Here is a 15659-nt window from a genome sequence, read left to right as displayed (position 1 = left end):
TCTTTTCTTACACCAGATTCCACAAAAACCATAATATGTTAACAGTGTTAATTAGTAGTATTAAACAGCTCACGTAAGGGTGAACAAGGACCTTGGGAACCTGCATAATAAAACCATCCACATCAATCCCGGTTAGGAAGAGAGAAATGTATTCCCTCACCACAAGATAGCTCCCCCAGCACAACAAGGTCATCAATGCCAGGGCAAAGCACACAGCCATTGTTTGTATTAACATGTTCCCAAGCTCAGCAAAATAAAGAGATAAGCATTGCAACCAACAAACTCCATGACCTGCACAGGAGCTTCCCACTTAATAAGTACTCTATCTATAGCACGCTTAATACAAAACTGATGTTGTCTCAAGCCCCATGTTGGATGCCAAAAGGGACTGTGGTGGGTTGACCTTGGCTGGCCGCCAGGAGCCCACCAAGCCTCTCTATCACTCCCCCTCCTCAGCAGGACAGGGGAGAGAAAATAAGATGGAAAAGACCTCGTGGGCCAAGATAAAGGCAGCTTAATAAAGCAAAAGCAAAGACTGTGCACGGAAGCAAAGGAAAACAAAAGATTTATTCTCTACTTCCCATCAGCAGGTGATGTCCAGCCACTTCCTTGGAAGGATTGTATGTATAGTGGTTGTATGTATAGTGGTTGCTCTGCCTCAGTATGTATAGTGGTTGCTCTGGAAGACAAACGCCGTAATAACCAATGCTCCCCTCCCACCCTCCTTTCTCTTGGCTTTTATTGATGAGCATGATGTCATATGGTATGGAATATCCCTTTGGTCAGTTTGGGTCATCTGTCCTGGCTATGTCCCCTCCCAAGATCTTGCCCACCCCCAGCCTACTGGTGAGGGGGAGATGTTGGAGACACAGCCTTGATGCTGTGCCAGCACTGCCCAGCAGTAGCCAAAACACTGGTGGGTTATTAACACCTTTCTAGCTACCAATGCACAGCACAGCACTGTGAGGGCTGCTATGGGTAAAGTTAACTCCATCCCAGCCAGACCCAATACACATGAACAGAAATCTTGGAAGTTTTCATGTGCACTGTATCATTTGTGCACCTGATGTCTATCAGCACCATCTGAATAAGACCCATATGAGTAATAATATATCTATTTTTCCATGGCCATCTGTAGATGTGTTTTCTGTTGAGACTGTTTCCCTAAAGATGCCATTTGTAGCTTTTGGTATTGACATCTGATCACAGGGAAATTTGCATCCTGCAGTAGTGAGTTCTGTCTGAGAAACAGATGAAGTTTAATTTAGGTTAAGACCTTCTAGTAATTTCATATCAGTTTGTATAGAGTTGTCTAGTTTTTTCCAATAACATCAAAGTGGAAGAGGTCACATTTTATTACCAATTGTCTGAGATATCCTGGACCCTTAATTCAATTATTCATAGGAGTCACTCATCACAGTAAGTCTCAATATGCGTACTTGATAGATGGCACCTTCCCTTCTTTTGCAAAGTGCGTAAGATGTAAGACCAAGCCTTGGAAATCTTGCCAAGTTTGATGTGTTTTTGTAGAGCCTGTGAAATTCACTGCAATACGGGCATGAATAATCCACATTCTGCCAGGCAGAAACATGTGCTGTTGCTCTTACATAAAATGCATCTTGAGTGACATCTCTAACAATTACAGTACTAGGAAGCAAATACAAAATTAGGGCTCATCCTATGAAGCTAGTAGGAGTTCAGGGCCAGAAGAAAAGCATATTCGGTTTCCTTCTGCTGACTGGGCTAGGAAAGTAGTTCCTTTTTATTGCAGCAATAAACAGATGAATCTTTGCTGTTTAATCTGATGGGCCAGAGCTATAATTTTTTAAAACTTTGGGACAAATTTTCAATATGATTAATTAGCTGTATCATGGTATTCTGTTGCAAACTAGCAGCACAGCAACAAGGCTTCAACCTGTTTGTTGCAAATATTATCACACAACACGACAGCTGTCATTCTAGCAAGCCCAAAATGATAATGTAGATGCTGTGAAGTGTACCTTAGAAAGCCAGGCTTCCTTAAGTCTCACTTAGATGAGAAGGTCGAGAACATTTGCATCTCATTTTTTCAAGTAGTAATGCATGACAGCAAATTTCCTTTATTATTCCTACCTATTCCTCTTCTCTCGTAGTTCCATGTTGCAGCTATAGGACAGTGTTGTGGTTTGAACTTGGCCAGCAGGCAATCATCATGCAACGTTCTCTCACCTTTTCTCTGCCTGGTAAAATAGGGGAGAGACAAAAAAGAAAAACTCATAGATTGAAATAAAAAAAACAGTTTAGTGATGGTAACAAAACAATAATAACAATAGGAAGTCCAATGCGCTTGCTTGCCAACCGACAAACAGCCCTCTCCCGGGAGCGATCCTGACAGAACAAAGATCCCACCATGCCGACAGGAAGTGAGAGAGAACCCGCCTCCTTTATATACTGAGCATAACATCACATGATATAGAATACTCCAATGGCCAATCCACGCCCGGCGCTCCAGCTGTGCTCTCTCCCAGCTCAAGAAAATTAACTCTATCCCAACTGAAACCAGGACAGACAGGGTGATTCATCATGGGTCTCCTCAATGCACGTGTATACCAGCACACATGCATGTGTAATTGGTTTTTAACTGTGCCTGTCATCTGAGTAGGGTGTTTGTACCATTTTATGGCAACAACATAGTTGCTATACGACAAGAAGATATGTCTTATTGTAAAATGGTTACAAAACTTTTAAATTAATGTCAGTGTAAAACAAGCAATTATATGAGCAGTTAGTGCTGGAACCCTTTTTCATTTACATGATCTAACTTTGAAGCTACCCCTACTTGGAGCAAATCAGAGAGCCTGGACTAGATGACCCACAGAGGTCCTTTACAACTGTCGGGGTCACCATTTGTAGGGGTCACCATTAGCCAGGGTCCTTACTTCTCCATGCGGGAACAGGAACGACATAACACCAATATGATGATCAGATCGTCCGTTCATTTCCCAATCCTGGTTACATTTATATTCTACTAAGTTCCGTACACGTGCTCATCTATCTTCTAATAGGCTACAGGTTATCTGCACGCGCTGTTCATGCGCCTCTACAAGCATTTGCATTGGTTAATTGCAATTAGCACGTAAAGCCCAAAACATTCCAAAAATTCCCTTATCTCATACCCTGTTTTGCTCAGACTTGTGTGCTTTTGCTGACCACAGGTGTTTCTCACTTATCTGCTATCTTGTGTGTTTTTGCCAGCCTTATTTTGCTGGCCTTGTCTTTGTCCTTGCATTCTTCTGCCTGCACTAACTTCCCTCCAGCGCAGCCCAGACTCCTACATCTCCCCCCCCCTTTTTTTTTTTTTTTTGCTGAACAAAACTTTGCAGCATCCTCTGCAAACATTGGAACAAGCAAGGAAGAATCAACATCAAAAGCAGCAATACCATCAATACCATCAATGCTCCTTTGACCAATGTTTGTAACCAACCTCTCAGTCCGAGACCAACGAGCCAATCTGAAAAAGGACCATGTCCCTCTGTAATATGCTTTATGTTATCTTGCATTTTCGCTAATCGTTGGTGTATGCTCTGTGAATGGTCAGACAAATTAAGGCAACACATTCCTTCAAAATCTTCACATCTATGCCCATGTGCCAATAATAAAAATCTACAGCAGCACGATTTTGCAAAGTAGCATGCCTAACACTATCAACATCAGTAAGCAGTGCACTCAGCATTTGCGAAGTTAGATTAAATTGCTTTTCACTCCAACATGCTAATCTACGTATATATTTTTGCATTTATGGCAGCCATTCCTTGCGGAAAGAAGAAAGAAGTAGCTATAACAGTGGCTAATGAAGGTAGCTGCATGTTGTCGTTGCAGGTGTCGTTCCCACAGCATTTTCCTGGCAAAACTGGCTGCTCGAGGCTTGGATGATCGCACGCTTTGCTGGGTAAAAAACTGGCTGGATGGCCGGGCCCAGAGAGTTGTGGTGAATGGAGTTAAATCCGGTTGGCGGCCGGTCACGAGTGGTGTCCCACAGGGCTCGGTTTTGGGGCCACTCTTGTTTAACATCTTTATTGATGATCTAGACAAGGGGATCAAGTGCACCGTCAGTAAGTTTGCAGATGACACCAAGTTGGGTGGGAGTGTTGATCTGCTCAAGGGTAGGGAGGCTCTGCAGAGGGATTTGGACAGGCTGGAGCGATGGGCTAAGGCCAACTGGAGGAGTTTCAATAAGGCCAAATGCCGGGTGCTGCACTTGGGTCACAACAACCCCCAGCAGCGCTACAGGCTTGGGGAGGAGTGGCTGGAGAGCTGCCAGTCAGAGAGGGACCTGGGGGTGTTGATTGACAGCCAGCTGAACATGAGCCAGCAGTGTGCCCAGGTGGCCAAGAAGGCCAATGGCATCCTGGCCTGTATCAGAAATAGTGTGGCCAGCAGGGACAGGGAAGTGATCTTGCCCCTGTACTCGGCACTGGTAAGGCCGCACCTCGATGACTGTGTTCAGTTTTGGGCCCCTCACTACAAAAAGGACATTGAATGACTCGAGCGTGTCCAAAGAAGGGCAACGAAGCTGGTGAAGGGTCTGGAGCACATGTCGTATGAGGAGCAGCTGAGGGAACTGGGGTTGTTTAGTCTGGAGAAGAGGAGGCTGAGGGGAGAAATCATTGCCCTCTACAACTACCTGAAAGGAGGTTGCAGAGAGCTGGGGATGAGTGTCTTTAAGCAAGTAATGAGTGATAAGACAAGAGGGAATGGCCTCAAGTTGCGCCAGTGTACCGGGTCTGGCTGAGCCAGAATTGGTTTTCCCCTGTAGCAGCCCTCATGGTGCTGTGTTTTATGTTGGGAGCTGGCAGGGTGTTGATAGCACACTGGTGTTGTGGCTACTCCTGAGTAGTGCTTACACAGCACCAAGGCTCTTTCTGACATTTCCCCTCCACAGTGGGACGGGGTGGGCAAGATCTTGGGAGGGGACACAACCAGGACAGCTGACCTGAACTGACCAAAGGGATATTCCATACCATATGACGTCTGCTCAGTATAAAGCTGGGAAAAAGGAGGAAGGGGGTGGGGTCACCCTTGGTCCTCCGAGGCAACCACTACCCATATTGGAGCCCTGCTTCCTGAGAAGGCCCGACATCACCTGCTCATGGGAAGTAGAGAATAAATCTGTTTTCTTTTTTTTGCTTCCGCGCGCGGACCTTTGCTTCACTTTGCTTATATTAAAACTGCTGTTGTTTTACCCACAAGTGTTGTTTTTTTTTTCCTATCTTATTTTCTTTCTCCTCTTTGCCTTGTTGAGAAAAAAAGGGGAAGGAGGGGGAAGTGATAGAGCGACTTGGTGGGTACCTGGCATTTAGCCAAGGTCAAACCACCACAGCCAGGGAAGGTTCAGACTGGATATTAGGACGTGTTTCTTTACAGAACGAGTTGTTAGGCATTGGAATTGGCTGCCCAGGGAGGTGGTGGAGTCCCCATCCCTGGAGGTGTTTAAGAGTAGGGTCGACATAGCGCTGAGGGATATGGTGTAGTTGGGATCTGTCAGTGCTAGGTTAAAGGTTGGACTAGATGATCTTAAAGGTCCTTTCCAACCTAGATGATTCTGTGATTCTGTGAAAGCTTCGAACAGATCCACGTGATCTTGACTCATGTCTCCTACTGGCATTCAATAACTCTCTCATGTGCGGAGTAAACAATGTTAGCCGCCCAAGGTAGCATGGACCACCAACAGGTCGTACAGGAATACCAGGCCATGCTCTATCTCCACAAATCAGAAACACTCCGGCTGGAAGTTTAAAACCTCCTTTGGTGTTTACGGTAACCCTCCAGTTTTCAAATCATTCCAAGGAGAATGCCCTGTTACATTTTGACAACCTATAAACAAGCCTTGTTGCCCACTCCGTGCCAACCAAACATACCATGGGCCATCGAACCAAACCACTCCTGTGCCATTCACTGGCTGGAGTTGAGGAACTGTATCATTACAGTCCTGCATATTAGTTGCAGTAACATCAACATACTCGACAGGCACAACGCTAGCTAGCAAGTCCAGCTCCTGCAAAGGTAAATGAACTGATTGATTTAAATTTTCGATGACTGTCTTCTGCCAGGCCGCACTACACATAGTGGGCCAAACATAGATGCCATTTGGACTTAAACAAGTTTCACTTTCGCTACTAGTCAGGTCCACCCTCTGTTGTTTCCAGTACCCATCAAAGTCAGTTTCATTTTCCTGCAACGGAATGCCAATCAAACAGGTTCGAAAAGGATTATTCACCTGTTGCATGCTCAAACAAAAATCTGACATCCCAGCTGTATTTGTCCATGTTACCCAAATATTTGTTCTGGGTGTAATGTTGAAAATCCCTTCGCTACCTGCTATAAAACAAATCAAAATAAACATTGCCCCCGTTTGACACATCGCCATTCTTTTACCTCTCTTTTCCAGTTATCCTTGTGCACCTGCCAACTTCGAGGAATGTTTATTCCAACACCACAGCTCCTATCTACTACCTTATTATTTTGCCTAATACATTGCAAAGCTAAGCGTTTACAAAGCTCAAAACTAATTTCTGCTAAAACTCTTTGCCCAAGATCTTCAATTAGGCTTAAAGCCCTAGAAAACTGCTGTTGTTCTCTAAAACTCTAATCTGTCCTTCTGTACTAACAGCTAATCGCTGATATACTGACCTACCTATAAAATCAGACAACCAATCTGCTTCGGTAAAAGATAATCCGGTCAGCACACAAGTGACATTTATACACACTTTCCCGATCATGCACACACGTGACTCTCCAAGTTCCCCTGTCACACCATGCACAATGTATAAAAACCCAAGGTCGACAGTTTAGACCATGTTCCGTACTAGCTGTGTCATGTTCTTCAAGCTGTTTTATGGTGAGCGGCTGTGTTCGAATAGCCGCATAAAATGACTGCAGGTTCGGTAAAAGACAAAGAACTTCACTGTTTGCTGGATGTAGTGCCGTTAACAACGGCGTCAGGACCAAGTTCAATCGATGTTGGTGTCTCTGAAGTGCCTCGGGACACAGGGTTGGTGTCGTCATCCTTTGCGATCCATGGTTTCACCCACTTTGCGGGGACCCACTTGGGTGGATCACTACCTGTGGAAACACAAGCATAACCTCTTCCCCAAGTTAGCAACTGCATAGGTCCCTCCCCTTGTCCAGATTGAGGGGAATACAATTGCACTTGAATTTTTTGAAAAGAATAATCATGCTTATTTGTTTGCATATGTATTTGCGCAGGCGGTTCATCTTGCCCTCCACGTATATTAAGCCAATTTAAAACAAATAATGTTTTTGCCAATATCTCATGAGGGGAACCCCCTGTCTCCCCCTGTTTTTTCAAAATAACAAGGTGATGTTTCAATATACGATGGGCGCGCTCAACGATTGCTTGCCCAGTAGAGTTGTGTGGTACTCCGTGGAGAAGCTGAATTCCCCAATGTTGTAAAAAGGCAGTGGTGGAGTCTGCCCGATATGCAGGACCATTATCAGTTTTAATTTTCTTTGGACACCCCAATCGCTTGCGTCCAATGTTGAGCTGCTACTGCTGAGGCAGAAGCATGAGCAGAGGCCCATATAAATGAGGAACAGGTATCCACTGACACATGTAAGTAGCGAAGACGCCCAAAAGGCGGAAATACAGTGATATCAGTTTGCCAAACTTCCCGTGGCTGTAAGCCACGAGGATTCGCACCACCGTCCTGTAGCGGTGTGAGAGTGGCACAGTCTGGACAAGCAGCCACTATCGCCCGTGCTTGGGTCTTAGGGATGTTAAATTGCTTACGTAATGCAGTTGCAGACTGGTGAAAAAAGGCATGAGATTTATAGGCTTCTGGAACAATGTTATCCGTGTCTGCTAAAGCGGCAACCAACTGATCAGCTCGAGCGTTGCCTTCTACAAGACCTCCAGGGAGCCTAGTATGGCTCTTTATATGCATGATAAAAACCCGATGCGTACGAAGATTAACAGTATTTCATAAGTCGACAAAGGCCTGGAAAAGGGTGGGATTGTTTACATGTCCTAACAAGGCCCTTTCGATTCGTTGTACTACACCTGTCACATATAAAGAATCAGTCACAATGTTTAAATCTTGAATGTTCCAGCGGTTAAGCACAGCAATGACCACTTTAAGCTCCAAAATCTGTACAGATGTATCGCAAACAAAGCGTTCTGATTGCCATATTCCATTCTCCTTCCAAACAAATCCTGCCGTTTTGGTCTTGCTGCTGGCATCTGTAAATACTGTTAAAGCCTGTAAAGGTTGTCGACTAATGACAGGAACAGCAGTCATTGTTAAAGCAGTTTTAAATAGTGGATGCTTTGGATAATGGTTGTCAATTTGATAGGATTTGTTCATCACAGCCAGCGAGAAGGACATAGATGATTCACACATAGCCTGAATTAGGTCCAGTGCATACGGCACAACTACTCGATCCGGTTCCTTTCCAGCAATAGATATTGCTTGCTGAACACCTTTTCGGATAATACTTGCTATCGCATCCACATGTGATGTTATTGTTCTATGTCCTCTGGCTGATAAAAATAACCATTCGATAATTCTGAGGGGATTAGACTGTTGTTCACACCATTGTCCTAGAAAAGCTGATACTTCTGACTCTGTATTATATACAAACAATTGTAATGCTTGAACAGGGTCAATACGAGCTGCAGAATTAACACTCAATTTCAGGGAAATATTATCCAGGGCGTGTTTAGCTGAAGCTATTAGAGACCTAGGTTCTTGAGGATTACAGTTTCCTTGCAACAACTTAAATAAAGGCTGTAAATCTGTGTTAGTAATGCCACAAATACTGCGGATCCACTGAATATCTCCCACCAATTTCTGTAGATCATTTAATGTTTCCCCTTTTTGTACTATTGATAGCTTCTGTGGCCTAACAGTAGATTCAGTTAAAGTCATCCCTAGGTATTTCCATGGCTCAGTCCATTGTACCTTTTCAGGGGCCACAACGAGTCCCATTATATTTAGAGCTTCTATCAGTTCTTGAATCAGTTCTTCAGAAATGGGTGGTTTTTGGCAAAGCAACAAATCATCCATATAATGATACAAAATACAGTCGATATGATGTTCTCGAAAGGGTCGTAGAGCTAAATCCACATACCATTGACATATTGTGGGAGAATTTTTCATGCCCTGTGGTAACACTACCCACTGATATCTCTCAGAAGGTTTTGCTCTATTTGTAGAAGGGACAGAGAAGGCAAATTTTTCATAATCCTCTGGATGTAAAGGTATTGTAAAAAACCAATCTTTCAAATCAATAACCACAGTGTCCCAGCCCTGAGGGAGCATGGATGGATTGGGTAATCCTGGCTGAAGTGCTCCCATGTCCTGCAGAACTGCATTAACTGCTCGCAGATCTTGTAACAGTCTCCATTTTCCAGACTTCTTTTTGATGGTAAACACAGGTGTATTCCACGGACTGGTAGAAGGGACAAGGTGTCCAGCATTCAATTGTTCTTGCATGAGATGCCTTAAATGAGCGAGCTTCTCAGTTGGTAGCGGCCATTGCTCCACCCATACAGGAGTATCAGTTAACCAGCTCAGTTTTAAAACAGGACGGGGGTCGCTCGCTGCAATGGCCGCCTCTAAAAAGGCGTTTGTAATACACATCCCCACTGAGACAAGACATCTCGCCCTAATAACCAGAGTGTCGTATGCAGTACATATGGTTTCACTTGTGCTCTGAGACCTTCTTTGTCATCTATAATGGTGACAAAATGTGCACTTTGCTGTGTAGGGGATGCTCCTCCAATTCCTACAACCATGTTGGATGCCATAATCAAAGGCCAAGAAGGCGGCCATGCAGCATATGGTATAATGGTGACATCAGCTCCAGTGTCAAGCGTGACTTGTTCAGAGCGGATCTTAACTCCATCATTCCCAAGTATTGTGACTGTTCTCATAGGCTTATTGTTGGTGATCAATTGTGAAAAGGCAACAGTCACTGGTCCAGTAGACCCAAATCCTTGATCGCCTCTTTCACGATCTTGACTCTTAATAACATGTGCTCGAAACGGAATTAATTGAGCAATACGGTCACCTTGATGCAATGTGGCTGGAGGGTTTAGAATTCTCACCATTATCCCAATTTGTCCAGTATAATCAGAATCAATTAATCCAGGAATAATCATAATTCCTTGCTTCGGTGCCGAGGATCGTCCTATCAATAATGCACTAAGTCCATGTCCTAACGGTCCTGTAACTGCGGAAGGAACTACATGCACTGAATCATCTACTATTGTGACGTCGACTCCCACGGCCAAATCGAGGCCTGCACTTCCTCGGGTGGCTGCTGAAAGCTCGTCAAGGCAGCCGCCACTTGGGGGAATTTGAGTGTCTTGGCGCCCCCCGGAAAGGCGCTCTGCGAGGAGTTTCCCAACAAGGGGCTCCCGTCTTTCTTGAATTTTGATCGACACTCGCTGGCCTTATGCCCAAATTTATCACATCGGTTACAGGAACCGGCAAATGGCGCTGTTATGGTAGCTTTCTTTGCCTGAGGACATTGTCGCTTAAAATGATCAGGTTTACCACATGAAAAACATCCTTCCTTTTTCCTAGCATTTTTAAGTCCGGGATCTCCTTTTCCCTGACTTGTAACAGGTCTTAAAGCTGCAGCAAGAGCTCTTGCGTGGATAGTAGCCTTTTCTTGCTCCTCCAATAATGGTGGCAATCGTGAACATGCCTCAACCATCTGTGTCAGGCTAGCACCTCGTGGGAGACTGGCAATCACTTGTTGGCATCTTTGATTTGCATTTTGATATGCCAAATCTTTCCCCACCGCTGTTTTAGCATCAGGTGTAAGATTAGGTGCAGTATCCAGTGCCTCTTTCAATCGATCAATAAATTGCATATATGGCTCATCTGGCTTTTGCTTCACTTGATGATAAGGCAGCCTCGGTTTTCCAATTTGAGGCAGCTCTTGAAGCGCCTCTAAGGCCAGTGCCTGAGAGTGTTGTGTTATACGAGGGTGCAAGGCTGCCTGTGCTGCTCCATTACAATACTGTTCTGTCCCCATAAGTTGATCAAGTGTAGCAAATCTTAAAGGATCATGTCCATTCAACTGATGGAGGTTGTTTACCATTGCAATCTCACATTTTTCCTGCCATCTATCTTTAAACATCATAAAAGCAGTAGGGGGAAGAATAATCTCCAAAAGTGCTCTGGTACCAGTCAGCACTAAATCTTGATTGTGAAAAAAAGATTGTATCACGGTCATAACTTGTTTGTTATCATACCCAAAGTCCATGACTGTTCTTTGTAACTGAGTCACAGTCTTCCAGTCAAATGGATGCCACACCCGCTGGTTCCCTTGCACGACAACTGGCATTGCCATGACACTAGGTGGCAGCATCTATAACTGCATGTTCAATCACCCCCTTCCATCTCTGCCCCACAGTATAATTAGGGTCCTGGGGGGGGGGCGGATCAGGCACGGGAGGACTGGATGCTGAAGAAGCGGCATTGTTTTCATGTCCTTTTCTTTCGTCTTTACTCTGCAGCCATCCAGCAACCCGTTTTAATGGAGTCGTTGAACTAACTTCTCCTCCTCCCTTCTCTAACTCTTTATATTTTGCGTATGCTCGTCGTTCCTTTGATGTAAGCCCATTTCCAAATTTACCTCTCAGATAATTATCCGCCTCTTCTGGAGTCATCTCTCCGTCCTCTAACAACTGCATTACTCCAAGCTCTGGCTCTTTTTTCCTTCTCTCTCAATTTCTCCTCAGTAATCTGAGTCTCTTGTGGGGGTCTCTCAGAATTATTTTGCCCACCGGGCGCACCCCTAGCTTCTGACCCACAGACGCTCTCTTCGACTGCTTTCAAACCATCCCTTATGGCTTGATGAGCCTTTTTATACGCCTCACGAATAGCCTGTTTGGCTGACCCACGATCCAGCCGTTGCATTTCATCCAAAAGGTCAGACATTGCTTTCTCTTGTTCTTTTAACAGACTAGCAAGCTGTTCAGAATGAGGTTTAGGATAGACTGCTTGAGACGACTCATCATCCACATCCATAGGGAGCGGCACTTTAACTGGGTCTATGGAATTTGACAAAGTATCAGGAGGAGGTGAACCAGGCAAAGGTGGGGCAGAGGGCATTGTTGGCGGCACCCAGGGTTCGATCTCAATCCTAGGACCTGCCCAAAATTCCCTTTCTGACACGGGACACACAACTTTAGAGGACGCAGGCACACCATCAAATAACAAGTTCTTTTCCTCCTTCTCTTTCTCTTCCTTGTCACTCTCCTTCCACTCAGTGGCAGCAATTGCGTGAGCAGCAGCAGCAACAACACAAGCCTGACCTTTCATTGCTTCCAATATCACTCGCACACTTCGATAAGTAGGTGCTAATTTTCTCGCTTCCTTGTTCCCTGCATGAATCGATTCCCACAAATCAGTCCCAATAGATTTCCAAACTTCTTCATCATACAACTGATCAGTATTAGTGATTAATGTCCTACGTCTACACCAGAGAAGCAGCGTGGCTAAATCCCCTTCCTTGAGATCCACCTCTGTCTCCTCTGTGAGCTGCATCAAACTTCGAACTGCAGCCTTTTCTGTCGTTGATGCAGCGAGCCCCATGCTGTCGGTATCTAAGCCCCTACTATCCCGGCTTAGCGCGGATCTGCTCCTGCCTCTCTCGGGCAGCCCGGCTTACCTCCAGTAATGCCGGCCGACAGCCCCCGCCTTCCTCCGGCTTCTGTTCAGACGATTCTATCAGAATCAGCGACGATTCTATCACGTCGTAAATCACGTCGATAGTAAATCACATCGGCTCCAAACGGACAGTTCACCTGATCACGTCGGTAGCAGATCACGACGGTAGCAGATCATGTCGGTAGCAGGTCACGTTGGTACACGTCGGTACACGTCAGGGTCACCATTTGCCGGGGTCCTTACTTCTCCATGCGGGAACAGGAACGACACAACACCAATATGATGATCAGATCATCCATTTATTTCCCAGTCCTGGTTACATTTATATTCTACTAAGTTCTGTACACGTGCTCATCTATCTTCTAATAGGCTACAGGTTATCTGCACGCGCTGTTCATGCACCTCTACAAGCATTTGCATTGGTTAATTGCAATTAGTACATAAAGCCCAAAACTTGCCAAAAACTCCCTTATACCCTGTTGTGGTGGTTTGACCTTGGCTAAATGCTAGGTACCCACCAAGTCGCTCTATCACTTTCCCCCCTTCCCCTTTTTTCTCAACAGGGCAAAGAGGGGAAAGAAAATAAGATAGAAAAAAACCAACCCTTGTGGGTAAAACAAAAGCAGTTTTAATATAAGCAAAGCGAAGCAAAGGTCCGCGCGCGGAAGCAAAAAAAAGAAAACAGATTTATTCTCTACTTCCCATGAGCAGGTGATGTCGGGCCTTCTCAGGAAGCAGGGCTCCAATACGGGTAGTGGTTGCCTCGGAGGACCAAGGGTGACCCCACCCCCTTCCTCCTTTTTCCCAGCTTTATACTGAGCAGACGTCATATGGTATGGAATATCCCTTTGGTCAGTTCGGGTCAGCTGTCCTGGCTGTGTCCCCTCCCAAGATCTTGCCCACCCCGTCCCACTGTGGGGGGGAAAATGTCGGAAAGAGCCTTGGTGCTGTGTAAGCACTACTCAGGAGTAGCCACAACACCAGTGTGCTATCAACACCCTGCCAGCTCCCAACATAAAACACGGCACCATGAGGGCTGCTACAGGGGAAAACCAATTCCGGCTCAGCCAGACCCAGTACACCTGTTTTGCTCAGACTTGTGTGCTTTTGCTGACCACAGATGTTTCTCACTTATCTGCTATCTTGTGTGTTTTTGCCAGCCTTATTTTGCTGGCCTTGTCTTCATCCTTGCATTCTTCTGCCTGCACTAACTTCCCTCCAGTGCGGCCCAGACTCCTACAGATAACCTAAATTATTCTGTGAGTCTGTGATTCTATGAATTTTGAATTGGTTTTATTTTCATTTGGAATGTAGCAGAGTCAATATATTATATGTGATATTTCTATAAGAATATTTATTTGGTATATCCTACTAGGACACCTTTTTAATAACATGATGCATTTTAACAACATGATGCATTTGAGGTAGTATATTTCAGTATAAACTGAATAGTTGTTTAGAAATTACTTTCTTTGCAAAAATAAAATAATAGGGAAAAGAAGAATGTTATTTTGGGAAAAGAATGGAGGTAAAATACTTGAAGAGCTCATATCAAGACAATTGCATCAGGAATTTGCTAAACAGAAAAACCCAGCCAAAGAAGCCCTTTGTTACTAGCAGAACAAGAAAATACTATCCTTGGTGTTCATTTGTCATCTTCATCCTATCAGCAAGCCTCAGAATAACCGAATAATTTAATGTATTTACATGCAGCAAAAGCGGTGAAACCTCCTCTCATTCTGACTTTATCTATTAAACCACAAGAAAAAGTGGAGGGAGAGGGGAAAAAACCCACTATTTTAAAGAAATATTTTGGGGTCTAAGGAAAAGAATGGAAATTCAAAGATAAGGGTGGTAGTCTCTGCCCATTAGCCACCAATTTGTGCATTGTTGTTGTATGTTTCATCTGAGTATTTCACTTCTAATATGACTTTGGAAATTAAATGCATTTTGAAAAAGGAGCACCTCACAATAACCTTTACAAGAGAAGGAAATGGACCTAGAACAGAGCCACATAGTCTCTGGCAGTATTTGTTACTAGTGTAGGGGTTTGGGCTTTTTTTGGATGGGCATAGGTTTGGATGGCAAACAAAAAGCAGTGGCTGGTGCAAAGATACTATGATCCCCCTCAGATCATGATGAAAGTGAGTTATGTTGTCTGGAGCAGGGTTTGGTCTGTCACTGCCCTTGTTTGAGTGTGCTGGCTGCCTGAAGCAGAAACTATGTTATGAAGTGCAATTTATTCATGCAACTTGCTGCTGAAAAGAAATCCCTTGACGTGATGCAACTGTGACTTATGGTAGGGTTACCAGCTTCTTAAGAGCTGTCCTCTGGCCTGTTTCCTGAAGCATTATTTTTTAAAGTAAAGGAATTTGGGGAACTTGTAGTTCATTGGCTGTGTCATATCATAAATTAGATCTCACAGGGATCTTGTGACAGCCTTGAAGATGTAAGAAATAGCTGAACTCAGAAATGGATTGAGACAACAGCCAACATAAAAAGAGTCTTGAATGTGACACAGAAAAAAGTGGTTTGACTTTCGTGAGTCCTTCTAGAAAGAAAGTCTTAGAAGAAGCAGAAGATGCTGATGGCTTGAATATAGGGAAAAAAACCCAAAAATGTATAGACTGTGGGAACAGAGTGATAATGGTTAGGTGCACTGTAAGAGACATCATGGTTAAAATTCAGGACAGAAGAATCACTGGTACGGCAAACAATTTTCTTGGGAGCTGATGAGAGGAAGTGCTATTAAAGCAGCATGACGTGTTCTGAAACTGTGGCTGTTCTTGTATGTGACTGAACTCAAAACTGCCAAGGGGATGGACTGTGGGAAGCAAATCCCTCATCTCAGGTTGCCCCGCAGCACCTGAGGACTACTATCCTTTTCTTCTGGAAGGCCAGAAGGCAGAAAATAATGGTCCAGGGAGGGCCACTATCCCTGCAAGATTGGCTTCTCTCAGTGCTTGTACAGCA

Source organism: Strix aluco, chromosome W (assembly GCF_031877795.1).
Source record: "Strix aluco isolate bStrAlu1 chromosome W, bStrAlu1.hap1, whole genome shotgun sequence".
Classification (NCBI taxonomy): domain Eukaryota; kingdom Metazoa; phylum Chordata; class Aves; order Strigiformes; family Strigidae; genus Strix; species Strix aluco.
Note: the sequence above shows the minus strand (reverse complement) of the source record.